The 27,948-nt window shown below is 40.3% G+C and overlaps 1 protein-coding gene and 1 pseudogene across 1 annotated transcript in view; both read left to right on the top strand.

Annotated features, from left to right (window-relative positions):
• Window positions 1-27,948, top strand: part of LOC135703870 (uncharacterized) — an 83,948-nt gene that overhangs the window by 16,990 nt on the left and 39,010 nt on the right. The window lies entirely within an intron of this gene.
• On the top strand, window positions 422-27,123 carry LOC135703797 (uncharacterized; annotated as a pseudogene).

Here is a 27,948-nt window from a genome sequence, read left to right on the forward strand (position 1 = left end):
ATCTTAATCTCAATTATAGAAGCTCAAAAAATCTCACACTAGTGAATCAATCTTCGAAAAATCATCTTTTATTTCTCGCATCTACTTGCATTGTGCTTCATCTTTTTGCAGGAAATCTTCAAAATCGACATAAATTTTCCTTCTATCCACTCAGCGTGCGTACGCTAGCCACAGCAAAACACAATCTTTTCTGCATCGTAGATAGAGTCGCCCCCCTCGAGTCTGTCTGACATCTATGAAAATCCCATAAGATTCAGTCAATCTTTGCGTGAAGATAAGGCGGCTCGCTGGTACAATGGTGGAGTGAAGGGATAATTCAAAGTCCGCTAGAATTCAAGCGTTAGGTGGTGATGTACTGGCTAGAGCGCTGCACTGGGTGATTGCCAAGATTTGGGAGGAGGAGCTATTACCGTAGGAGTGGATGGAAGGTGTCGTATGCAAAATCTACAAAAAGGGCGACAAGTGCTGCAACTACCGCGCGATCACACTGCTGAGCGCCGCCTACAAGGTACTCTCCCAAATTCTATGCCGCTACCTGTCACAATTTACAAGAGAGTTCGTGGGGCAATTGCCCGGGGTGCCCGGGCTACTACAGACCAAATTTTTGAGATTCGGCAGGCACGAAACTTTGAGACGATGGCGGGAACGTACATCAAACTAAAGGCTGAAGCTAGGCGGATTTGACTTGCCATCAACGCATCGAAGACAAAATGCATGAAAAGAAGAGGTTCTAGGGAAGACAATGTATTTGGGTTCACTGGTGACCGCCGAAAATGATACCAGCCCAGAAATTCATAAACGCATTATGGCAGGGAATCGTGCCTACTTTGGACTCCGGAGGACACTCCGGTCGAATAAAATTCACCGCCACACGAATTTGACTGTCTACAAGACGCTGATTAGACCAGTAGTCCTCTACGGCCACGAGACCTGGACTATGCTCGTGGAGGACCAACGCACCCTTGGTGTTTTCGAACGGAAGGTGTTGTGTACCATCTACAGTGGAGTGCAGATGGGTGACGGAACGTGGAGGGCACGTGGGCTGGGCACGTTGTAAGAATGCCGCACGACGACCCAATGAAAATAGTTCTCGAAAGCGATCCAACAGGAACAAGAAGAAGAGGCGTGCAGCGTGGAGGTTCCAAAAACCCTCAGATCAAATCGTGATCATAGTCTTCGTGGCCGGAAATATGTCAATTACCGAAGTAATTAACGACCTTTTTAAACAACCAAAATCTCATCAACTACGATCTTGCACGGAGAAAAAACACAACCCAAAATTGCTCTCACTTGCACTCTTTATTGTTGTCGAAAAAGGAACGAGAGATTCGACCCAACGATATAGTTCAGCCCAATGAGTAATTTTTGAATAAATTGCATAGTCTCAAATTTACGTGAATTGAACTTAATTTTGGGTAAAATATATTTAAGAGAAGGTATTTTTTTGCTGGTGTTAAATGGAAACTACTTTATGCGATTTAACTAATTAAATTTGGGTTATTGGGCTGAACCACGGAATTGATGTAAAAGTACTTAATTTTGGGTAGTTTTTCGTCTCCGTGTGTGCCGATTGAAACTCCATCTCTTTCTCGCTCATACCGTTTGATTAAACTGTCTTGCTTCAATCTATTTCTGATTCGATTGATTTTTTACGAAAAAGAATGGTTCGGATTCGAACCTTGGACTTTACAAAGAGTCTCACAAACCAGTGAACGTTTCCAGTGGCGGTAAAAATGAATTTTGAAAGGCAACTTGTATGCAAGCGTTTCGTTTTTATGTGGATTTACAAGACGTTTCATTTGTAATAGTGATTTCAATTAAACTTAAGTGAGCGTGAAATTATTCCACAAAATGAATGAATGTTAATGGTAAATAAATACCGTGAACGATAATTAATATTGAAATACAAAAATAGATGGCAAAAAAAATTGTAAATTCAAAATAATACCTGGCAATTTTGACGTAGGACTACGTCTGTCATTTCTATACCCAAGTAACAATTCTGGTTTTTTCAGGGTTCTGAAGACCGTGATTTAGACTTGCAGCATGCTTTAAAACGTCGATGAAACTTGCAATGTTACTTGGGTACGGGGGTACACTTTGTGAAAGCCAAATATGGAACATGTAACAAAGTTATGAAAGATTTTAAACGTTAATAACTCAGCTGCCTCTGGACCAATTTCAATAATGTTATCACCAATCGATCAGAAATATTTCTACGCATCTGTTTAATTTAAAGCTCCATCATTTCAAAGTTGAATTCCATCCGATCTCACCAATTCAATCACCGCGTGGTGAGCAGTGGTGTTCTCCAGTACATAACGAAACGCTGCCTGCAAGCAGCGAGCTGCAGCCCACATGAGCATCCATAGCAGGAGGAAGAAGCCGTATCGCTGTTGATCGAAATCAGTAGCGCTTTGTGAGTCGCTGTGGGCCATCTATGTCATACTAAAGAGCATAAACAGAGAGAACCACTGACAAACAGACATTAAACTTACATATACCTAACTCTTGTTTGAGAATCCATAAAGGCCGATTCAAATATGCAGCGATCCCATCTGTCAAAACCATAGAATCTGGATAAAAATAGTTTGTCTTCGATCGATTAGACACGTACCAACTCATACATTTTGTACGCTTCCTCGTGACATGTGTATCCTAACACATTTTTTGCAAACACGGCCGTAGATGCCAGTTTTGTGCTTTGATCAGAAATGTCATGATAATTTGTAAGGTCATTCATGTCGGTTTGTCGGTGAGAGAACCCCGCTCAAATTCCTATTCATACACAAAACACAAGCTCCTGCTGCAATTAACACACCGACAAACCGACATGGCACTTAATTCTGACGTGTGCCCGAAAATCGTAAAAGGCCGATTTAAATGTGCAGTGATCCGAACTGTCAAACTCATGGGAGTTTTTGATCTAGATAAAAATAATTTGTCCAGAATAGATCGGACACGAACCAATTAATATATTTTGCAAGCGGGTTCATGGCTTAGCTAAATATTTCCTGCGACCACGGAGCCAGATGTCAGTAGTGTGCATGGGTCAGGAATTTTATTGTTTTTGCTATGGTCATTCATGTCGGTTTGTCGGTAGTTAACATTCCTTACTAGAGATTTGAATAGATTTTTCTCCTTTGCTTGAATCTTGGGTTATTATTAGTTAGATAGGTTCTGATTCTACACGTTGTAATTTCATTTGTATACCTGTGATCATGACATTTTTACCTAGGGGATAAGTACTTAAGGGGGTTAGGTTTTTGATAAATCTTTAGTGGGAATGACACTGACTGCACATTGTAGCCGAAATACGTACCTGTCATGGATACCTAAATGAATTAAGTGGAATTAAATGCAAGATAACCCTTTTTGCTGTTTTAAAACATATATGATTTATCATATAAGGTAAATGGCTCTAATATTGGCCTAAGGATCTAAGATTGGGCCCATCGCTAAAAATCTGATATTTATCAATTTAACCTAGATGAACGCGTCATTGGGACGGTACTAATGGATATTTTGGTCGCTATTGAAAATTTAGTCGACTGCTGAATTTATGTATGGACCCAAATTTGGGGCACTCAGACTGACATTATATCCATTTCCCCTATTAAGACCACGTAGTCCTACGACACCATCGCGTACAACCCCATAGGGCTGTCCTTCGTAGTTTTTAAATTATATTTACATAAAAGAGACCATGCTACAACGAGTTTCTCTAGAGTGAAAACTCTCTCAAGTAGACAAACTCGATGATTATGTAGAGGGAGGGTCCACCTATCTGATAAAAACTGCTGGCTTACATGGTTGACTTTGAATTAAGAGAAATTAACGAAAGAAGCCAAGGTTTAGGTTTGCAAAATTGACGCTTATGTACGCTCAGTATCGAATGACGAAAATTTTATTTTGACAGATCGATGTCCAACTATACCAGTATCCTTTAGGTCAGCTATTTTGCATGAAGTTCCATATATGCTATGTGGCTCAGGACAAATTTCGATCGACTTACGCGATTTTGATATACACGCTAACTTGAAATTACCCATAAATGGTTTAAAAAAAATTCCATTTTTAACGATTAATGAGAAACTGTTACTCATTGATGAGTAACAGATACGCATTATTATTAAATTTACTCATTAATGAGTTGAGCAATTTTTCTTCAAAATGCTCATTAATGGGAACTTTTAAGTTAGCGTGTAACGTCCACGTGGATTAAGCGTGATTTCGATTTAAAGTTCGCGTGGATTTGGGTGAATTTTATTTCAAATTTCTTGTAACTACCATGTAATTGTAGCAGAACCTTTCTAAAGCTACTTTTATAAATTGATATTTCGTTTATAGCTTCCTATTTGCCATTCCAATGCGTAGGCCAGCAAAAGAATTTTCTCAAAGGTGACCTTCAGAAACTTACCCGTCATAGGTCTAAATTCTTCATTATTGGTGATTTTAATGCAAAACACCGCTCATGGAATAATTCTCAAAGCAATTCCAATGGTAATATTCTGTTTGATGATTGTTCTGCAGGTTATTACACTATTCAATATCCAAACAGCCCAACATGCTTTTCTTGTCAACTTTGTAGCCAATTGGTTACCCATGCTGACTTCGGTTCTGATCCCCTTCCAGTAACTTTTGAAATATCCCAAGAAATAATTTCTAATCCCAACAGCTCTACTTTCAATTACCATAGAGCTGATTGGGAGCAATATCGAACATTTATGGAATATAATTTCAATCCAAACATTCCTTTTCAAACCAAAGATGAAATTAATTATCCTCTTGAATCTCTGACTTTTCTATAGTTGAAGCAAGAGCTGCCTCAGTACCAAAATGCGAGGTTAAATTCGATTCAATTATAATAGACGACGATCTTCAGCTCTTGATCCATCTTAAAAAAATGTCCGTAGGAGACAATATCAAAGAACACGCGATCCTGCCATAAAACTTAACTGGCGGGATTTGCAAAAACAAATTAAAAAGCGATTCTCTGCCCTGAGGAACAAAACTATTGAAAATAATGTTCCAAACCCTTTTGGAAACTCACAAAAATTTTGAAAAAACCTCAAAAGCCAATTCCAGCGCTTAAAGAAGGCGGTAAAATTTTGATCACAAATTTGGAAAAATCTCAGAAACTTGCTAAGCAATTCGAGAGTTCCCATAATTTCAGTTTGGGTCTTACTAGTCCTATTGAGAATCAGGTTGCTCGGGATTATCTGAATATTTTCTCTCGGGAAAATATTTTTGATGATTCCTGGGGGACTGATTTGGACGAAGTAAGGTCTATAACTAAAAAGTTTCAAAATATGAAAGCTCCAGGTGATGATGGAATTTTCTATATCCTCATCAAAAAACTCCCAGAGAGTACCTTGTCCTTCTTGGTAAAATTATTTAACAGATGTTTCCATTTGGCATACTTTCCTGATAAATGGAAAAATGCAAAAGTTGTTCCAATTTTGAAGCCGGATAAAAATCCAGCTGAAGCTTCTAGCTACCATCTAATATATTTGCTTTCTTCAATAAGTAAACTTGTTGAAAAGATAATTTTGAATTAAATGATGCTTTACATCAATACGAACTCAATATTTGCAGATGAGCAGTTTGGATTTCGCCATGGGCATTCAACTACTCATCAACTCTTAAGAGTTACCAATTTAATTCAACCAAATCTGAAGGCCACTTAACTGGAGTTGCTCTTCTAGACATAGAAAAAGCATTCGACAGTGTTTGGCATGAAGGTTTGATTGCTTAATTGAAAAGTTTAATTTTTCTCTCTATATTATGAAATTATTTCAAAATTATTTAACTGAGTGAACTCTGCAGGTAAATTATCGAAATTCCAAATCTAATCGACTACCTGTTAGAGCAGGAGTTCCTCAGGGTAACATTCTTGGGCATATATTGTGTAACATTTTCACTTCGGACCTCCCTGATTTTCCTCAGGGTTGCCACAAATCTTTGTTCGCTGATGACACAGGCATTTCCGCTAAAGGAAGAAGTCTTCGTGTTATTTGCAGCAGACTGCAGAAAAGTTTAGATATTTTCTCTTCTTAATTACAAAAATGGAAGATTTCTCCCAACGCTTCCAAAACTCAACTTATAATATTTCCACATAAGCCTAGAGCTTCCTTTTTGAAACCTAGTAGTAGTCACATAGTCACTATGAACGGAGTTCCAATTTCCTGGTCAAACCAAGTGAAATATCTTGGATTAGTTCTTGACCAAAAATTAACTTTTAAAGATCACATTGAGGGCATTCAAGCCAAATGTAACAAATATATAAAATGTTTGTATCCTCTTATAAACAGGAAATCCAAACTTTGCCTGACGAATAAACTTCTAATATTTAAACAAGTTTTTAGACCGGCCATGCTTTACGCTGTGCCAATATGGTCTAGTTGTTGCACTACCAGGAAAAAAGCACTTCAAAGGATTCAGAACAAAGTTCTGAAAATGATTTTGAAGTTGCCTCCCTGGTACAGTACTACCGAAGCACATAGAATTTCGACTGTTGAGACTTTAGAACAAATGTCCAACAAAATAATTAATAATTTCAGGCAAAAATTGTTGCAATCCACAATTACAATGATTAATTCCCTTTATACTTAGATAAGATTTAGTTTTAGTTAGTTTTAAGATATCAATTGTTATACTGACATGCAGGTTTAAAAAACCTGTTTAAAATACTGAATTGCCAAGACAGCAACAATGTAAAAACACTTAGATATATATCATAACAATTAAGGCTGGTAAGTTACTTTAGTAACTGGAGCACCTAGGTTAAAAATTAAATGTAATTTATTTTGAATTTGGAACAAATAAAGAGTTAAAAAAATCAATTGATATTTGTTGGAAACGCTAAATGCCCCAATCCTTGATACAGTAATGACCCAATTTTGCCAGCCCTCTTTTTGAAAATGATTACAAGTGACATTTTCGAGTTATGATTTGTTGACCGATCTCGAATACTTGATTTTGAAATTTTTGCGAGTTTCAAAATGGCCAAATTTTAGCAAGAATATGAATAATTTACTATAACAATTAATTATGCAAAGTTTCATGCAAATTTGAGTAGGTCGAATCTGATATTCAATTTGTTTTGCTAGTACTTGTAAATGTTCAATAGTGCTCAACAGGAAATTGATGTAAACATTAGGTAAACATTATGAAACTGATAATCAGAATTAAATTGCATAAACCATAAAGCGTAGGGACTGAAGAAAATCCGAATCCATCTCCACGTGAGAATCTTTCTACTCCCCTCAAAACAAGCACAATCGGGTACCACACTCGGATAATGTACACCGTACCCACTCAGTTCCTCGCGAGTCTCAAACGTTATCTCCATTCTTCCTCTTGGCATGAATGAAAGCGGCTCCTTAAAGCCAAATCTTGTAAATCGTTAAATCGTGCGTGTACATTTTCGGCACTAGTTGGTCAGCGGCAGTGTCTGGTTGGGGCCGAATGCCGATCGCCATCGGGAACCCACCCATCATCGTCGTCGTCGTCGTCGTCGCTTGAATGGAAGAGGAAAGTCCCTGCGGGCGCACCACCACTCCTCACCATCGACTCCCGCGAAGCTTCGATCATGTTCGGGTGATTGTGAGTGATTGGCATTGTTGCTGCTGTTGTTGTCAGGTTGAAAATGAAAGTTTTCTTCTTCGCGATGATCGGTTTGCAAAAACACGAAAGTCGAAAAAAAACAATTGATTTTTTGTGACTGAAAAGTATCAGCATTCCATCTAGATGGAAGTTGATTAATTAGAACTCGCCGGGGAGTTGTTGCTGTAAAAGTGATTAATGATCTTGGAAAGTGGGCGTGGAGCTGTAGTTTTTGAGATTTTGGTGTTTTTTTTTGCAACGAGAAAATTGAATTGTTTGATAATAACGGCTAATCGGTACATTGCGTATCAGAAATTGATAGTAGATGCCGGCAGATGTCAAAACCTAGAGTCAGTTCCTTGGTTCCGAAGATTATCAATCACATACACAAAAATGCAAAACAAAATCAGATAGGTAGAAGACCACCAGAGCAGGAAATCGCACGCTAAATGTTCGGATCTCATACCATCGATCTTGGCCGGGCCCGAAGCGAAAGTTGTTAAATCGTTTAACTGACCACGTCGAATCGTATCTACACGGTGCGTCTAGGCAAGAAGACCAGCCAGACCATCCCCCGCTTCTTTGTAGACGTCTGTCTGCACTCCGTTGAACATGGATTGGCACACGGCAAGCAAACAAGCGAAAAAACAGTCATCAGACAATGTCCGAATCTCCGCCACCAAGTCTGGCTGTGCCGATAGAGCGGCCGATCAAGTCGAAAGATCTTCCCGGTGAGTTTCCCGTCGATCTACCCATGCTTTTAGCATGTCGGTGCGTATGTGTCTTGGGAGCCAAAAACGGGCGGAGTCCCCGTAGATGATTTATGATCGTGCAAACCCCATCGTCAAACTTCACAACGAAAGCTTGCTGTAGCTGTTCGGGAATGAGTCACAGCTGGACGTGTGTGCGTCTTGTGAGCTGTGCTCCCATGACCCATGGCTACGGTTGGACGCGACTTCCAAGTCCATGCATGATGATCGAAGAGAAATAGAATGAGAGATATAGAAATGCCCAAGGCGAAACCGAAGCAAGCTGAAAACAGTTGGGATAGGTCCTATCACTTAAAACTTAAGAGAGTTGGAGATCTTTGCAATTATGGCAGCAATGTCTCTTTGTTCAAAAGCAATTCTGCCTGGTAATCCAAATTTTTAAGACAGCGTTGATGCAACACCTCCGTTCAACCTACATTTCTTACCAATTATTGACAATTTATTACTCTTTCCGTATTACCTACCAGCTGTGAAATAAAAGCAACTCTTCTCTTACTAGAGCACCACCAATCATCGATCCATTGCAACTTAATGCACATGCTCCACCCAAATGATAGACAAAGCTACATCAACTCTACGGAAAATGAACGCCACTATAAGGTTGTGCACTGCAGTCAAGCTACTGCTAGAGCCTCTCCATCGCATCGTCTTAGGCCAGCGTTTCTCAAGCTATGGGTGGTGACCCACTACTGGTGGGTCACAGAAACTTAGACACAATTATATATTGATAACCATTGCTATGAGAGCATATTTTGCACTATGTTTACCACATAGTTGGCTAAGGGAGGTTCTTATCTAGCGCCCAAATTGTCAAATGCTACAGGGAAAGGTTTTGCAGCTGAGTTATCAACGAAAGAGAAAGTTGATAAAGAGAATTGATCAATTCAGATAGGACCTTTTGAAATGTTTATCTAGAATTAGGTCATGTTTTTAGAATTGCGTGCAAAATTTATTTGCATTCAAAATTATGTTGGGATAATCATACGGAATCATAACTCATCAGAATAAAAATTTTTGGCCAGCTCTGGTACTATCTTCTGTCCCAAGCTAATCGATGCACCCCTCGAAACATAGGAAAATCCACGATCCTCCCTTTTAATTTGTCAAACTTTCATAGCGAATCAAAACAAATATAGTGTAGTACTAAAATTTCGACTAGAATGGGGTACGATAATCGATGTACTTGGGACCGATAGGGTAGTCCAGTATGAGCCAGTTTTAAATCGTCAGTTTCCACCGGTTGCTAGTACTATCACCCTTCGTTCAATGCCGACTTCTATTCAGTTTTAACACTGCTGTACTCCAGTGGAACTATCAACCTACCCTCTTCGGAACATTTTCTAGCTAATAAATTATCGTACTTAAGGTTCATGTCGATATTAGTATAGTATTTCTAACCAACTCTGGATATCGTAAACTTCACGTTTGAAATAACAAAAAAAAAACAATTTGAATGCTGGTAGTTTGGAAAATCTTAGTATGACTTAGAAGGAGAGGGAAGGAGGGGCCATATTAAATTTCAATGAAGCATGCTTCATAAAAACTACAAGGGACAGCCCTATGGGGTTGCACGCAATGGTGACGTAGGACTACGTGGTCTTAATATAAAATTAGTCTTATTTGTTTTAAAACAGCCAAGAGGGTTATCTTGCATTTAATTCCACTTAATTAATGTTGGTATCCATGACAGATACGCATTTCGACTACAATGTGCAGTCAGTGTCATTCCCACTAAAGACTTCCCACTAAACCTAACCCCCTTAAGTACTCATCCCCTAGGTAAAAATGTGTAACCCGCCAGCCTGTCGAGCTTTCCGTTCACAACATGGGTGGTTTAAGCGCCACTCCCAAAGGGAGACCACCCAGCAGATTGCAGATTTGCCCGGCCTGAGACCTTGCTGAGGATTGGGTCGATGTTTCCCGAATACGGGGAGAATGCTGACTGGCTGCGGGAAAGATTCGCCCGAGAATATTTCACGCGAAGTCCCTAAAATTACAGGTGCACAAGAACAACAATTTGTCCAGAACAGAAGTCACGTTAGCGGGATTTTCATCACGGGCCTAACCAGAACGATCTATCGTACCAACTGTTAAGATTCGAGAGACGCCAGAGATCAGAATCGAAAACTACCAAAGCGAACGGAACGACATGGAAACCCCCGAAAACGTTAAAACCTGAGAGCTTTTCCTAGTACGCTATCATAAGAAAACCATGTAATTGGGTGTTCAACGGTATTTATTTAGGGGAACATCACAATTGTTGCCCTTTTCCTAAGCTCACCTCGACACCAAAGTTCCACTCGAATAGAACAAGCTTTTCCGATCGGTACATTCGTGTATTGTTTGATCTCTACATGTCTGCTTGCCTAGGCCTTTATCTTCCCTTCCCTTTCCTCTCCTCTTTCCTATCCTTTCGTGTGCACTACCAATGCTATTTCCCAGACGTGTGTTCAGCGGTGTCCTCCTAACCATTCAAGTTCTTCGGGTGCTTCGGGTTTTCACTGGTTAACCCATTCAGTGAGACTCTCACGGACTTTCGTTCGGTCTCATGCGCATGGACGATACAATGAGAAATGGGTTACATGCATGTACTCACGATTGACTACCTAGGGTTTATGTCGCTACAGCTTGATGAGGAGACGGCGGCGCGCGGTACCGAAGCTGCGTACGCACTACTTCGGCCCAGAAACTATCGTGGATGCGATCATACGATGCTGATTGGTCTCACTCACCGGAAGCGCGGGCTTACGCGGGAACGCGGCACGTGCGTTCGTTCGTCCATACCCACGACCACGTGTTGCGTTGGTTGTTCGGTCTTCCGACAGATACCGATGACGGTTTCGAATGGCCTGCCTGTCCAGGTCGCGTAGATTAACGGACGCGACCTCTTCCGACCACGTGTGCCTCTGGGATACTCCGAAGTCGACAGGTGGGGTCAAAAGCGGTTTCTCACGAAAGGTGGTGTGTCGGCAAATGGCTTTCGCTGCCACGAACCTATGGGGATAACACACGCGCACGCTAGTAAGTCGACCTATTTTGTAGTCTAGGAATTACTACCTTTACCTCATGAACTTCTGGATCCACACACTTTGCCGCCCACTGCACTGCACTAGCTAGAGTTTGCCTAACTTGTCTATAAAGGAAAGGGAAATGTTTTAACAATCCTACTAGGGATTCTCATGTCGTTAACTACCTGATTAAACACACCACGACACGATAAGAAAACTGACCACTCTTGCCTCTTCCACAAGTCGATTCGAATTGAACGATTCAAGCTAGGACATTCCTCAGTTAGCCGCTAGTACATAACTTTGCCCCGGAATCGTGGAATTGAACGAAGTCCAATTTCACGAACGCCAAAATTCTCGCAATTGTGCACCTGATTGTTAGGGCTTCGTAGTATCTCTTTCCAACGAGCTGTTCAAGCATCCAGACAATTTCTCTCCGAAATTCAGAGGTCAACGCATTTTAAATGGAAATTTGGCGGGTCGATGTCCGCTTCTCGACGTGGTCGGGTCGGTACGCTCAACAGGCAGTTACATTTTATTTTGCGCTTGCATCTGAACGCAGGGAACTCATTTTGTATGACAAGTGTAACTCAACATGAGTGGGTATTCTTTGGCGGTGAACACATTTATGAATTTTATTGAAAAAACGAAACTTCATGCAATTTGATTAAATGAGTATATTGTATAAATATGAATTCTAAACTAACTAAATAAATAACCAAATAAATAACTATCTATATGGAAAGCGTACTTGTTACAAATGTCACGATCACAGGAATAAAAATGAAATTATAGCGTGTAGAATCGGAACCTACCTCACTAATTATAACCCAAGATTTAAGTAAACAAGAAAAATCTGTTCAAATCTCTAATAAGCAATGTTAACTGCAGCAGGAACTTGTGTTTTGTGTAGGAATAGGAATTTGAGCGGGGTTCTCTCACCGACAAACCGACATGAATGACCTTACAAATTACCATGACATTTCTTATCAAAGCACGTACCATGACATTTCTTATCAAAGCGCGAAAAATGTTTATCCTAGCCACGAGCACGCTTACAAAATGTATGAGTTGGTTCGTGTCTTATCTATCGCGGACAAATTTTTTTTATCTAGATAAAAGAATTATATGGTTTTACAGATGGGTTCGCTGCATATTTGAATCGGCCGTTAAGGATTCTCATTCAAGAGTTAAGTTTAAGTTTCATGTCGGTTTATCTGTGGTTCTCTCTGTTAATACTCTTTAGTATGACATAGATGGCCCACAGCGACTCACAAGGAGCTACTGATTCCAATCAACAGCGGTGCGGCTTCTTCCTCCTTCTATGGATGCTCATGTGAACAACAGTTCGATGCTTGCAGGCAGCCTTTTGTTATGTACTGGAAAACACCACTACTCACCACACGGTGATTGAATAAACACCGGATGGAATTCAACTTTGAAATCTGTGTTAGGAAAACCACTTTTCGCAGGCAATCGGTGATAATTTTAATTATCATAGCCAGGCTTGCAATTGCTCATTACAGCTAAAATGCTATTTTTCGTAATTATGAATCAATGAGATACTATAATGATAATTTTTATTTGTAAGATGCAAGAAGAGGTGGTAAAGTTTGTGTATGACACATAAAATTTGTCAATTTTGCTCTCAGAAGGTCACAACAGCGATTAGCTGTAACGATGAGCAACGCGATGAGCGAGCAATCAGCGATCTTAAAATCGCTAGTTGTGACTTTCTGAAAGCAAAATTGACAAATTTTATATGTCATACACAAACTTTACCGCCTCTTATTGCATCTTACAAAAAAAAAAATATCATTATAGTATCTCATTGTTTCATAATTACGAAAAATAGCATTTTAGCTGTAATGAGCAATTGCAAGCCTGATCATAGCCAGTGTTGGCAAAATCAAAAATCACGCGTGATATTGGAACAAAATATCATGCTTGATATTGATTTTACGAGCTCCTTTGATATTGCGAGACTATTCACAACGTGCAAAAATCAATCTGAGAGTTGATTCCATTGCACATCGTTTTCTTAGAAAGAGAAAGCATAGTTTGCTATCTCTTTTTAATCTTCACCGATGGCAGACGCGAAGGGACTGCTGCAAGCCGTTATGGAAGTTTCGGTTGCATTCGGGTGTAAAGCAAAAATCATTAAACTCAATCTCACCACAGTTTGGTGAGATTTGCAGTTGGTGAGTTTTGTTAGCTTGATATTCCGAGCTGCGATATCACAGCTTTAAAAATCAACCGCAATTGTTTGCTTGTTGATTTTTGTCTACGAAAATCAAGCGCAATCTTGGGCGTTGGTGAGATTTGATTTTTTGATATTTTCCCAACACTGATCATAGCAACAGTTACACATTCATGCAATTTTCAGTAGTGACATTTTGAAACATGATGGAACCTTAAATTCAACAGATGCTTAGAAATATTTCTGATCGATTGATGATGAAATTTTTGAAATTGTTCCAGGGGCAGCTGAGTTATTAACGTTCAAAATCTTTCATAATGTTGTTGCATGTTTCATTTTCGGCTTTCTCAAAGTGTACCCCCATAAAAAAAATCACGTACGTAGTTCTACGTCAAAAGTACGAATCAATTTCGTTGCAGAAAACAATGCACAGTGGTTTCCCTTAGAAAAAAAGTTGGCCAAAACCTCAAAATTATTGCAAATAGGCAAAAAAAAAACAGTTGAAATAGATGTTTTTAAGCTGTACGAATAAAACTTGACAATATTTCATTTCTCCATTACATATATTTTCATTATATAAATAAATACTGGGTTGGGAGGGAGCATCAGGGTATCATTTGACCTGGGACTGGACGATGGAGTGGTATGACAACCGGAGTCTAGGAGGGAATAAACACTATCATTTTCTTTATTCTTCCGATTCGATTGTGGTGGTGTGCAGGCATGGAAAATCATTTGCAATCATTTCATACATTCATTTACATTCATTTGCCTCTAACTTTTCTCACCAACAGCATTCCGCAAAATCATATATAAAACTTTTGTAGGTTTTGTTATTAGCTACAACTTTTGCACATAACTCAAATCTGTATCTCTTATGCATCACGAACTAGAGCGGGCAGAACCTGTTACTGGTTTTCAGTGAATGTAAAATACATTCACTGTAAAACAGTAGTGGCTTCTGTTCACTCTGGTTCGTCATGCATAAGAGATACAGATTTGAGTTATGAGCAAAAGTTGTAGCTAATAACAAAACCTACAAAAGCTCTATACATTATTTTGCGTCATGCTGTTCAAGAAAAAAGTTAGAGGCAAATGAATGTAAATGAATGCACGAAATGAATGCAAATGATTTTCCATGCCTGGTGGTGTGAATTCTACTTCAACAGTTTCGGTGAGATTGACGCGCCCTTCTTTACAAACCATCTTGTAGGAAGCTTAATAAGTATTGCGAATTGTGTTATTCGATTTGTTGGATCGTATAGTTGGAAGGAGATTCCTAAATTCCCGTGTATTTCGTGTAAGTGTTTTTGCTGACGGGTCCGCACCTCCGTTGATGGCCTTTCATACAGCGATATTGTGAATTCAGATCGGTAGCTCAAATTGATCTTGCTATTAAGTGGAGCTGCATACAAGAAAAGATCATTGAAGGGATGGTGGCTACCTTACATACATACATACATTTAATTTATCATTGGAAACATCGTTTTTTTTTTTTTCATTTTTGGTAAAAAAAAACAGCAAGCGCTTTTAATTTAATTTTAAAAAAGTAATATTTTTGAACAAAAACTAGCCATAACTTTTCAAATAAAAGAGATAAAAACTTAGCAAAAATATACGTCATAAAAAGTTTTTAAAGTGTCTAGTATAAAAATTTCACGAGAAATGAGATATTTAAAGAATGCCGATTGTCTAGGGGCCACGCTAACCTGCTTGCTTAAAAATAATAATAACTCGTGAACCATAAGAGATAGATAAATGGTGCGTGTGTATGTGTGTGCGTGTTGATGTGCTTTGAAAAGGGCATTGTGAAGCTTGCTTCAGTATACACCGCAGATTATATAACTTAGAAACGGATATTTTCCAAAGAGCACTTTACTTGTTATTCCTAATTTCAACATAATATAATATTGGTGAGTCGCAAGCTTATGGGATTCCTCAACGTGGGTCGCAATCTGCACAAGTTTGAGAACCGCTGCCCTAGACGGTGCTTTTCCTTTCGTCGAGCCGGTTGGGTTCGATGATTTAATTGATTTTTCTCTTTAAATTCCACCCATATTTCAACGGTCTCAAATTATGCAACGCCACACCAACCACGCACTGCTGTAAGATGTAGAGCTGAGTTTAGCCTGCAGCGAGTGCTACCCACTGTCTGGTTGACGCAGATTGATACCGGCCAGTGTAATCAATTTTTCACCAGGGCTTTTAATAACATCTATTACGGGCGGTGGTTTCGTAAATGTCAAAATTTAAGCTATTTATGGTACCAATGGAGGTCAGATAGTTAAGGAGCTTTCTTTCCCATGATAAGGGATTATGTAACAGTTTCATTACTATTTCTGTAGCTTCAAGTGTGACGGGTTCATTTCAAATGATGATTAATCTTTGCTTTGATTAAACATGCTATAGTCGGGTAATTCTCAAGCATACATAAGCAAGGGGCTAGCATGGGTTTTCGTATAGTAGCTGTAAACAGATTTTTCAGATTTGTGTTGTGACAGTACAAAAAGTATTAAAATGTCTAGACATTACCAACTAAAATGATTGCTCACAATTTTCTTGATAAGAGTTAAGATAAAGGGAATTTGCGATTAACATTTCCACTAATTAAACCAAATATAAACATTGTAGACCTCCTGTTGATCAGTGGATACAGTGATCTTATCAAGATGTTACACTTGGTTTCGTTTTGTCAACACAGGGAGCACGAAAATGAGCTTGCTATCTAGTGTTAAGCCGAGGCAGACTATTTCGACCACCACTGTGTCGTTCAGGCAGATCTTATTATTCTCTGACGAAACAAGTCTAGAGGTTTAGAGTGTGGAAGGCTGATGACCTGGGTCTTTGGCACGTTGATACGGATCTTCCAGCTGTTGAAATATTCAACATATTCATATTCCAGGCCTCTCTGAAGTTTAGCAGTCAGAACTCAGATGACCTTACCCTTATAGACGATGGATGTGTCATCTGCGAACAGAGACAACGATCCACTATCAGGGAGAGACGGCATATCGGAGGTGAATAGGTTGAATATAATGGGGCCAAGGATGCTTCCTTGTGGAACCCCGGCACCGATGTTGAAAGCATCCGATCTGATTTCATTCAGAGACACTCGGAACGTCCTGTCCGATAGATAGTTGTTGATAGGAAGATTGAAAGACCGTACTGCTGCAATGTGAACACCAGGCCATCATGCCAGACATTCTCGAACGCTTTTTCAACGTCTAACAACACCATGGCAGATGTTTTTGAAACAGACGTCTGAGAATGTTTGTTGCTCGAGTCAGCTGGAGGACGGTCGAACGACCTTTCCGAAAACCAACCTGTTCATCGAGTAACAAGTTGTTCTCTTCGGCAGATGTTAGGAGCTGGTGGTAGACTGCGTTTTCGAACAGTTTTGATAACCTTGAGAGAAGGCTGATTGGTCGATAACTTGAAGGAGAGGACGGATCCTTCCCAGGTTTCCGGATGGGTATGACTTTAGCTGACTTCCAACACCAGGGGAAGTAGCCAAGCCGGAGGCACAGATTAAAAATCAGTGCCAGAGGGTTGTAGAATCTGTAACTCAAGTGTTTGAGTTCCAGATTCAGGATGTTGTCGAAACCTGGGGCCTTCATGTTTTTAGATGATTTGATATAGGCCAACAGTTCGTCAGCCGTAATCTCGGATTCCTCGGGAAAAATATTGGGAATCTGCTGGAGGTTGGTTGCGTTTTCAGCAATCGTGAGGGCTGGCGGACGATGTTTTGTCCCAGGTTATGGGATCTGACGAATTGCTGACCTATCGCGGCAGCCTTCTCTTCTGAAGTTATCAGATGAACCACTGGGTCGCCGGGACTATCCAGTGGGATCAGTGGTGGAATGGGTTTTGGCGAGTCACTGGTGTGTTGCTCTTCGACCTGCTTTTATACAAGTTTTGTCGTTGGTATTTTAGATAGCAACTAGCTTAGGCACCGGTCATTAAGGATGTTAATTTATGTTTATGACTTTCACACCTATATTTGCCAATCTGGATTTTTAACGTAGAACAGTGAGCTGAAACAGATCGTTTAGTTTCACCCTGGTGACCCCTGGTGCAAGAGAAAAATTAGCGATGCTTTACCGATTTTGATTCAGGCCTGTCATGGTGGTTACTCATGGTTACCCCAAGGCAAACCAGCTCCGAAAACTGATTTTTTTTTTTGTTCTAATCAAAACTTGGTGGGCGTAAGAGCTAAAATCTACATTCACTTCTTTGATCAATTTTTGAATACTCATACAGATTACTCTGCGTTTATAAGAACAAAATTGCATTAAATAAAAAATGTATATTGACCCTAGCATGCTAAAATTATAATTTTATAACTTAAAACTAATAGAATATACCGATCATTGTGGATAATTTCGATAACCTTTAATAAGATCTGGGAATTTAAGGGAAGTCCAGAAATTTTAGAAATATTTCAGGAACTTCAAGGATGATTAATCATTTTCCGGCATTTTATATTTATCAAAGAAGCACGTCAAGAGAATTACGAGAACTTCAGGAAAGCTCAAACAACAGCAGAAAAGTTTAGAGAACCTCTGAGCAGTTCAATTAACTTCAATGAAATTACAGGGCTTTCAAAGTAGTTCTGAGAATCTCAGGTATTTCCGAACACTTAGGCAAAGTTCCGAGACTTTCAGGATAGTGTTAAATTTTTTGGGAAGTTCCAAGACCATTGGAAAATTGCGGGAACATTGTATAGGAAGTTTCAATTGCTTTGCGGTGGTCAACTTGATTGCTAAAAAAAATTTCATCAGAAGGGGGATCAAGAGGTACGCATGTCGCCTGTGGGATGCAACGTACAATACTTGAGATAGAACGATCTTCCATCAGCAGTCCCGGATTGTAATCTGTCGTTGGTGCTAGAGAAATACGGTGAAGTGAAGCATGTTATTCAGAAAAAAATTATACTCATATACGCGTACACAGATTTTTTTTTTTTTTTATTAGAGAGATTTTTAGTCATAGGCTAGTTCATCTCTAACGCGTACACAGATAAACGAGGTGCATATAAGGACGTAAAAAATGAGTTTCCTAACTCGCTACAAATAAATCAAATATAAAAATATCACCTATTGTGAAACATACTGTAGGGTTTCCAATCAGTATTTATATATAAATAACAACCTTATATTATGAAAAATGTAATAAGCAAGCTTGTTGATTACTTGGGTTGTCTACTGTTCAATGATGCGAAGGTTTTTATTTAATAATGATCTCATCTGATTACGTGTTTTCTTCGTGATTTTTTTAGACTGGATGGGATGTGAAATGTGGCATGAAAATCCTTTATCTTTTTACCCTTCTTACAAAGAAGGGTATAGATATCACTTGAAAAACCGACTATCGATCCGAGGCCTACAGCCTGTCATATACCATTCGACTCAGCTCGACGAGATCGGAACATGTCTGAGATATGGCCGGAATAAGATCCGGTGAATATGGGCTTTCACGCTGGATTTAACGGAAAACGTATCAAAACCATCATGCGACACATCAAATTACTACAGAATTCAAAAATAAGATCAATGCAAGTCGTGTTAAGTGTTCCAGACCACATTGGACACACTTGGACATGTTCCGGGTACCCCGGGGAAGTTGCTTGAATATTAATTGAATTAAATCCCATTAAATCACATTAAAATACGATGATAAGGTGATTGGTAGCCTCACCAAATAGACTACACCCGGATATATTCCGGGTACCCCCAGGCAGTGGCGTAGCGTCACTAGATGACACGGGGGTGGGGGGCTTGGTCACTTTTAATGACATTAAAATAAATAAACTTGAATAAGTAAATTCGGGTTTTTTTTTCCTTTATTTTAGTAAATGTAAGCCATTGGCTAATTTTTCACTTTGCAGGAAAAATATCATTGGCACAAGGCCTGCCTTGGGAAAATACAAAGTTTGACATAACAGAGTTTAGCATGGACGACATTTAAAGCTTGGAAAACACTAAAAAACACATAGGTTAGGGCATTATTGACTAATCCGAACAAAGTAGGGTGGCTCCACCGTAGGCCGAAAGGAAGGAATCAAACGTTGAAAAATAATCCAGCGTTCTTAAGGAAGGAGATCAGAATAGCCAGTTCGTTGCTCAGTCTGTCACCGATATTCCCCGAATGGCCATAGTGTTGCCGCACGAGCTCGTACTTCGGACACACGCAGAGGATGTGCTCGACGGTGGCTGGAATATTACAGACGACGCAGGTCTTGCCATAATCGTGCGAGAGCCGGGTGTTACCTGTACGAAGCCTGGAGGTGACTCCTTATGGTTCCCAAGGTCCTTCCATGGACGCGTGCTCTCCTTGATCTTCCTTAGAAGCGGTCCTTCATTTGTCAACCATTATTCTTGCCACCTATTTAGCCTGCATGGAGGTTTCGATCCATCGTTTGACATCCGGAAGAGGAACTTCATCGGATGGTCCCGACCTGGCCAGCCTGTCAGCGTCACAGTTGCCAGTGATGCAACAATGCCCCGGAACCCCGGCATATCTAGAGCAGAGATTACGCTGTGTTCATCTGTAAGGATTTGGACTGATAGGTTGGATGCTGTAGTTGCTGCTTCGAATATCGCCGCTGCCTCTGCAGAAAAAACCGACCATTGTGACGATAGGTTCAAGCTCGTTGGCGATATCTTTCCCGGGATTCCTATTCCAACTCCGGTGTGCGATTTGGACCCGTCCGTAAAACGGTGCGCATGCCTGAGGTACCCGGAATTTAGCATCTCCGCAACAGAATGTTCCTTAATCCGGCTGCATAACGGTCTCGATTGCAAACTTTCTCTTCCCAGCCAGTGGCTTTAGACTACTGGAGGGAGGTTGGTGCAGTCTGCTTTACGGAGAACTCTATTCCCCTCTTCGAGGAGATCGATCCGTTCGTTACCCGATGTAAGTCAGCAGCCGCTTTGATGGCGACTGCAGTGTCGGTTCGAAACCGGAAGGGAACGACCCCGACTTCAACGCAGACTGGGTTGGCCGGCGTCGAGAGCAAGAGACCTGAAACTACCCGGGTTGTAAACCAGTGCAAGGATTTGCAACAGTTTGTCCTTGGCCATTGCGGTGAGCTCCAGGGCGTAGAGTAGACGGCTGTCGATAATTGCCTTGGTTACATGCAGCCGGATAGCTTGGTTTTTGGTGCGATGCGATATGGAGATTGTTCGGATAGGGTTTATGCGGGTCTTCCAACCAGCATTAATGCTCTGGAAGTGTCAAGTGTCAAGTGTCGATCAACTAGAGCGCCCAAGATGCGTATTGTTTTTTTTTTTTTTTTTGGGGATCGGTTGATCACCAATCTTGATAGAAAGGTCGTCTACTCGGTGACCAGAAGTGCAGACGTGACAGCGGATACTCTTTGCTGCTGAGAGCTGTAACCCAGATGAGGTTGCCCATTTGGCAACTGCCGATTCAGCGACTTGTACTTGGATGCGAGTCCTTACGATGGTGCAACCGGTGAAACCCCATATTTTTTTCCCAATCAAATACGATGAGAAATACAGATCAAGAACGTAACATTTAATAAACATGTTAACATATGTCAATACAGTGGGATTTCGGTTTATCGTGGTTCGTTTTTTCACATTCCGTTTACATTACTCTCGGTTTTATTACGATAAATGTTTCGCCAACATCATTGATAAATTGAACCACAGATGTATAAAGAACAATAATATGTTACCAATGCATGGTAAAACATAATTAGCGCATGTTTACTATAGTTAACTGTTATTATATAAAGTGAAGGACGTTGTACATAGGAATAGTTTGAGAACAATTTGTACGACAGATGTCAAATGATTGTTTTTCATGATTCTGTGTCTAAAGGGTGATACGGTCAAAATTTGGTCAATATCAACTTGACGTATTTCTTTAAATTTTGCATTTAAAAAACCTGAACACCCCTCATTTTGAAGGTGTGTGTGTGTGTAGAATGTTGCTCCTATTTTGATTTTGGAATTCACTCTTCAGTTGTCAAAATGCCGTCCAAGCAAGAAGAGCAGCGTATCAAAATTTTGCTCGCTAAAAGTTGCCAAATCAACCGTTACAAATGTAATTAAAGTGTTTGGGGAACGTTTGTCGACAGCCAGGAAGTCTGGATCGGGGGGAAATCGAAAACCGGAAGCCGCTGAGACGACAAAGAGAGTTGCCGGTAGTTTCAAGCGAAACCCTAACCTCTCTCTCCGAGATGCCGCAAATAAGCTGGGTGTATCGTCTACAACCGTGCATCGAGCCAAAAAACGAGCCGGACTATCGACTTACAAGAAGGTAGTGACTCCAAATCGCGATGATAAACAAAATACGACGGCCAAAGCGCGATCCCGGAGGCTGTACACGACGATGCTGACGAAGTTGGACTGCGTGGTAATGGACGACGAAACCTACGTCAAAGCCGACTACAAGCAGCTTCCGGGACAGGAGTTTTATACGGCAAAAGGAAGGGGAAAGGTAGCAGATGTTTTCAAGCACATGAAACTGTCAAAGTTCGCAAAGAAATATCTGGTTTGGCAAGCCATCTGTACCTGTGGCTTGAAAAGCAGCATTTTCATAGCTTCCGGGACTGTCAATCAAGAAATTTACTTGAAATAGTGTTTGAATAAACGTCTGCTGCCTTTCCTGAAGAAACACGGTTGTTCCGTACTGTTTTGGCCGGATTTGGCATCTTGCCATTACGGTAAAAAGGCCATGGAGTGGTACGCCGCTAACAACGTGCAGGTGGTTCCCAAGGACAAGAACCCTCCCAACACGCCAGAGTTCCGCCCAATTGAGAAATACTGGGCTATTGTCAAGCGGAACCTAAAGAAGACCAAAAAAACTGCTAAGGGCGAGCAGCAGTTCAAGGCAAACTGGCTTTCTGCGGCGAAGAAGGTGGACAAAGTGGCTGTACAAAATCTGATGGCAGGGGTCAAGCGTAAGGCCCGGCAATTCGGATTTGGAAAAGCGGAAGCCTAACTGAATATTTTTCCTGAATTTTATACTAATTGAACTTGAAAAAGAAATTTAATTTGATTTTTTAAATAAACGATTTCACCGATTTACACGCGTTTTCCCTTGACCAAATTTTGACCGTATCACCCTTTAGTCCCGTGGAGAATAACTCTGGCATCCCTGAGGAAAGTGTAGTAGGGCTCCTTTTATTTATTATGTATTGGACATATTTTACAATGTTGCGATATCTTCATGCCGAAGATACCGTAAAATAGCTAGCTAATCATTTAAAAGATATAACTTTCTGTAATGTTAAATGTCCTAATACTCGATGCTGCAATAAGTGCTATGATTGGATTGTTTGCGATTGGTGTGTATGTTTACGAATGTTTGTGTTTGACCCGGAAGGCCTTTTCTTACTTCCCTGTGAAAAAATTGATTGCTTTCAACGGCATTTCCATCTGTAGTTTAAATCAGCTCGTCATTTTGTTAACCTGGTTTACATGTATTCATTTTATTATCATAATAACAAATGTGCTACAACTAAGGACATTTAGGCATGTTTATTGTTTCTAATATTAGTGTTTCAGCCTTCAATTTCTAATTGCACTGCATTTGACTGTTGCCTACTAAATATAAAGCGCATAGTGCACTCAGGTTCTCTAAGTGTTTGCAATATATAATTTAATTTGGACAAAACTAAGGCAAAATGTACCGCACTAGGACTTTAATCTGTATCTCTTAGGCATTATGAACCAGCCACCTGACAATCCTTACACTTTGAAAGCAATGGTACTCACCTACTGCATTTCATTTTTTGTTCTTCTTTCATGAAGACTCCATTGAATTCTGTTGACATTGAAGTATTCATAGAAACGGTTAAAACTCGCAGACATGAATATGTTTGGATCATACAAACAATAATTTGCTACGCGTGCGCCAAGATTTAGGAAATTTCTTGTTCGCAATGGTCTCTTAGGAGCATAAATTTCTAGTTCTTCTAACACTCTGGGGGAGCCGATACCGCTCAAAAACACTTAAGCAGCTAACAGGGAAACATCGTCTTCGTTCTAATGTATCAAAGCCCAAAAGTCGGCAGCGATGTTTGGAGATTGGCAGGCTCATTCCAAGGGAGGTGGCATAAGACGAAAGTTATCTGAACGGATTCTATCCTCGCTATCAAAACCGCGGACCTTAGACCCCAGACTTCTCCTTATTGCAATACTGAACGCAGAAGAGAACAGTATAGAGCTTTCAGGCAGGGCGTCACAATATCAGCTTCAATCGACCAAATCGATGCGACAAAAAGACTGCTGGCTTTCCTTTTTGGTTAAAGTCGAACAGCTTCGCAGCATTCTAGAACCTCAGTCGGCGTCCACAACCAAAAACTGCAATCACTTGTTTCTCTTTCTTTCGTCGCTCCATTGGTCTTTCTTTCAAGCTTCGGTGAAACGGATGAAAGCAAAAGCGCACGACTTTGATAGTTTCGTCTTTCATGAAACACATCAACAGGAGTTTCATGACGTATATAACGGAAAATGAAAATAGGGGAATTTACGTATTCTCGGCAACCTAAGCAGCGACCTTCTTTCTATAGCCTTTTTCTCTAAGGAACGCACACATATGCAGTATTGGTTTGTTTACAATCTTTTGCTGCCAGCTGCTCTAACAATTTCGAAAGAATTGTCAAAAACTGTTTTGAAACGCTTTTACAAAGCTCCAATCTTCTCTAGTGAGAGCGAGTATTGTCGGCAACCAGTTTTTCTTCGGCAACCGTTCCATTTGAACTGCGTGTAAATCTGCTGTTCTATTATCGGCAACTCGAAATCAGCTACAATTTATAGTGCGTGTGTTTCATTTCAAGAAAACCTTGCTAGATTGCTTTTTCTCAGTGGTAAAAATATAGTCAAATTGAAGCTGAAAGCATAAAGAATCGTTTGCATACATTCAGCGAAGTGTTTTCGTAAGAAAATCCAGTGCAAATAGTGTTTCAATTTGGGTTGCCGAAAATAGTCTGGCATGCCGAAGCCGTCATTTCCCCTATATATTTAAAGCATTTCTCACATGAAAACAATTGAAAATAACACGTGAAATTACTATTTTATCTTCCATCCACATTTTTCTCTAAGAAAAATAACAAAAACGGGACATAACGCATTTATACAAATTGAAAGAGCGGTGATAGAGTGTGTTCCTGAAAGGGACTGAAAGCCATAATGAGGTTTCGTTTAACTTGAAAATCGACGTTACTTACATTGGAAGCGATGAGCAAAGCAACGACGAGAAGATCCTTTCCTTCTAACCATGCTTCTTTTCCATTTTCGTTTCTTTGCTGATAGTCTAGCCAGGCGTTATAGAAATGAAGTGTTGAACACTATGTATGAGAGAAACAAAACTCGAGTTCATTTTGGAGCTTCGAAAATGTAGAGTCCTGTTTCCAGGTGAATTAATAACAGAATTCATTCATCAGCAATATTGACGATAATTTCGAGTTGTCTGTTGGCGATGATCTCAGTATAATGTAGCTTGTATGTCACCTGGGGCTCCCCTTAGCTCAGTCGGTAAAGGCGCAGCTACAAAGCAAGACCATGCTGGAGGTGGCTGGGTTCGATTCCCGGTCCAGTCTAGGAATTTTTCGGGTTGGAAAATTTCTCGGTTTCCCTGGGTATAGAAGTATGATTGGACTTGCCACACAATTATACCAATGCAAAAATGGTACAGGCATCGAAAGCTCTCAATTAATAACTGTGAAAGTGCATCTAGAACACTAAGTTGAGAGCACGAAATAACTAATGTGCGATATGCAATAAACTTGAAATGCGTAGAAGAAGAAGAAGATGTCACTTGCGGATCAAACTTAGTCATTAGATCGCGGATACTACTCACACGTTGCAAAGGATCATTGTTGATCGTATAGCTGAATATTATTGGATATTGCTTGCGGTGAAAAGATACGATGTTGCATTTTAAGATTATCAAGGTGACAAAGTTCTTGGAGCACCAATCTTCGATCAGATGCTGTAAGCAGTCAATAGGGCTTCAAACAACAATATAAAACACGAAGCCTTTGTTAAATTATCTTTAAAACAAAAAAAAATACATTTCCAAAACCATCACCATGTGAAAGAAAACACTTTTCCCGTCTTTTTTAAAAAATTTATTCAAATTGTTGATCGAGGGATCTAGAACAAAAAAAAAATTTTCTTGCTTTATTTTCCGTCGATCTTGTTTTCCGTGCTGAGCACCAATGATACCGACGCCAAGAAGGCAGCTCCAACACCTGGACCCTACCTATCGACCCATCAACTCATGAACAGGAGACTAACGGCTTTACTTCCCTTCCGAAGAGGCGTGATCAGAGATGTTATGCCTCAGAACATCCCGGTGGCGCCGACTGGAATTGAACCCAGGCCTGCTGGGGTGAGAGGTAATCACGCTTACCACTACACCACCGGTGCCGCTAAAATGTTATTTTCACAGTAGTTGACAGCTAAGCCCCGTGCGTGAAAGACGTGTTTCTTTTATCCGTCTCGTTATCAGGTTACAAGCTAATGAGTTTTCTATCAGATCGGTGCTAAACGTTAGAACACATTGGTAGTAGACTTTAGGGTGCTGCCGAAGCGACCAGATGCATCTGCCGTACAGAAATTCATGTACGGTGAGTTGAAACTGGACATAGCGGATGCCTTAAACATCCAGTTTCACAATGTTAGAAACTGTGTCTACCTCGAGATGGTAGATGCAGCAACAGCCAAGCGCTACTTTGCATCACACCATCTACAACACACTATGCAGTGCGAGAAAAAAGCTTACAACATTCCCGTGTTCGTGGAAGACGAAGCCGTTAACGTGAGAATCCATGATCTCCCTCCGAAAACACCTAACACGGTGATTATAGAAAGTATGCGACCATACGGTACTATTCTTTCCATCAGCAGAGAAATGTGGAAGAATTATTTTCCCGGCATCTACAATGGAGTACGTGTAGTACGGATGAAACTCAAACAACTCATCCCTTCCTATCTGACGATCGATGGTGAGACAACATTGATTACATATCGCGATCAAGCAAAAACCTGTAGGTTCTGTGGACAAAAGGCTCATCCCCGACAAAAGTGTAATAGCTCTACATCACGCATTACTGTCAATGACCCTACAGACGCAGGAAAGGTCACAAACGATGAAAACAGCGAACAAACATTACTCGATACCAATCAAACCCAATCTACAATAGGCGAAACCAGCAAAAACACCCAGCACCAACACTCCGATGGAAACAATAGCGCACAAGAATCGACGGATAGTGAATCGGATGAATTTCTAACCGTCACCAACAAACGAAGGCTGTCAACGAAACAAAAACACAACAATGCGAAACGATATGTTAAGAACCAGGGTTGCCAGAATGATGAATCAGCAGGAAATGAAAATTCGATGAAAGAAAAAGAAGACGAATTGTCAGTTCCGGACTCACCAGTCAAGACGAGGAGCAAAAATAAGCAGCTAGGAAGAAAGAGAAAAAAAAATGAGTTTGAATTAACTATATTTCCATATATTATTTTTCAGAGACGAACCAGCCTACGGCTGAAAGTCTCTTTAATAAAGAAATCAAATTATTTTCACCGAGACCGAGAGAAAAGTAAATAAAAATAAATGCTCTGATTGACCCATATTTGGAATGAAAAATTGCCCACGATGAAATATTTGATAAGTAACCTCAAACCCCTCTTTCGAATGGTGAAGTTTTCAGGAATGCCGATTTTTTGTTTTGAGGTTATATTAGCAAAGATACCGTGTGATGTTAACGTCATCAGAATAGAAACAACGACAGCCAACCGGAAGAATCAATCCAACCTCGTTAATGAAGATTTAAAAAAAAACAAGGTCCTAAGTATTCTGGAATATGCAGCTCAAGTCTGGATTCCTAATCACGCAAAACCACTCCAATCAGATAGAGAGGATGCCTAACTACTTAGTTAAGTATACCATACGAAATCTTGCATGGAACGATCCTCAGCGTCTATTCCCATTCAACAAACCAGACTGAGGCCTCTTTACAAGCAATTTCAAGACTTCGTAGGTGTTAGATCCGGCCGAGAAGCGAATGACCCTCCTAGGTGAAGTCAACACATTAGAACTCTTGAACTCGAATTAGCAAAACGATAGCCGTCGTACCGTACTGAACTGAAAACTTCGCAGTCAACGACAATTCCTTCCTGATGTAAGATTAGAAAACAGCAATTTGTACAATTTGCAACAGTCCCCCTGAGTGGCATGTGGAAAAAAAAAAAGCGTAAAACGTACAAACGAATGACTATTTTATGTCAGCTTTATTGGTTGGGTTCGCTCCGACACTGAGGGCAAACAAGAGCCACAGGCGGCAAGGGAGAAAATGTTTGACTAAGCTTGACCT

This window comes from Ochlerotatus camptorhynchus, unplaced genomic scaffold, assembly GCF_037179485.1.
Source record: "Ochlerotatus camptorhynchus isolate MF236.1 unplaced genomic scaffold, CSIRO-AGI_Acam_v1.1 ptg000222l, whole genome shotgun sequence".
Classification (NCBI taxonomy): Eukaryota; Metazoa; Arthropoda; class Insecta; order Diptera; family Culicidae; genus Ochlerotatus; species Ochlerotatus camptorhynchus.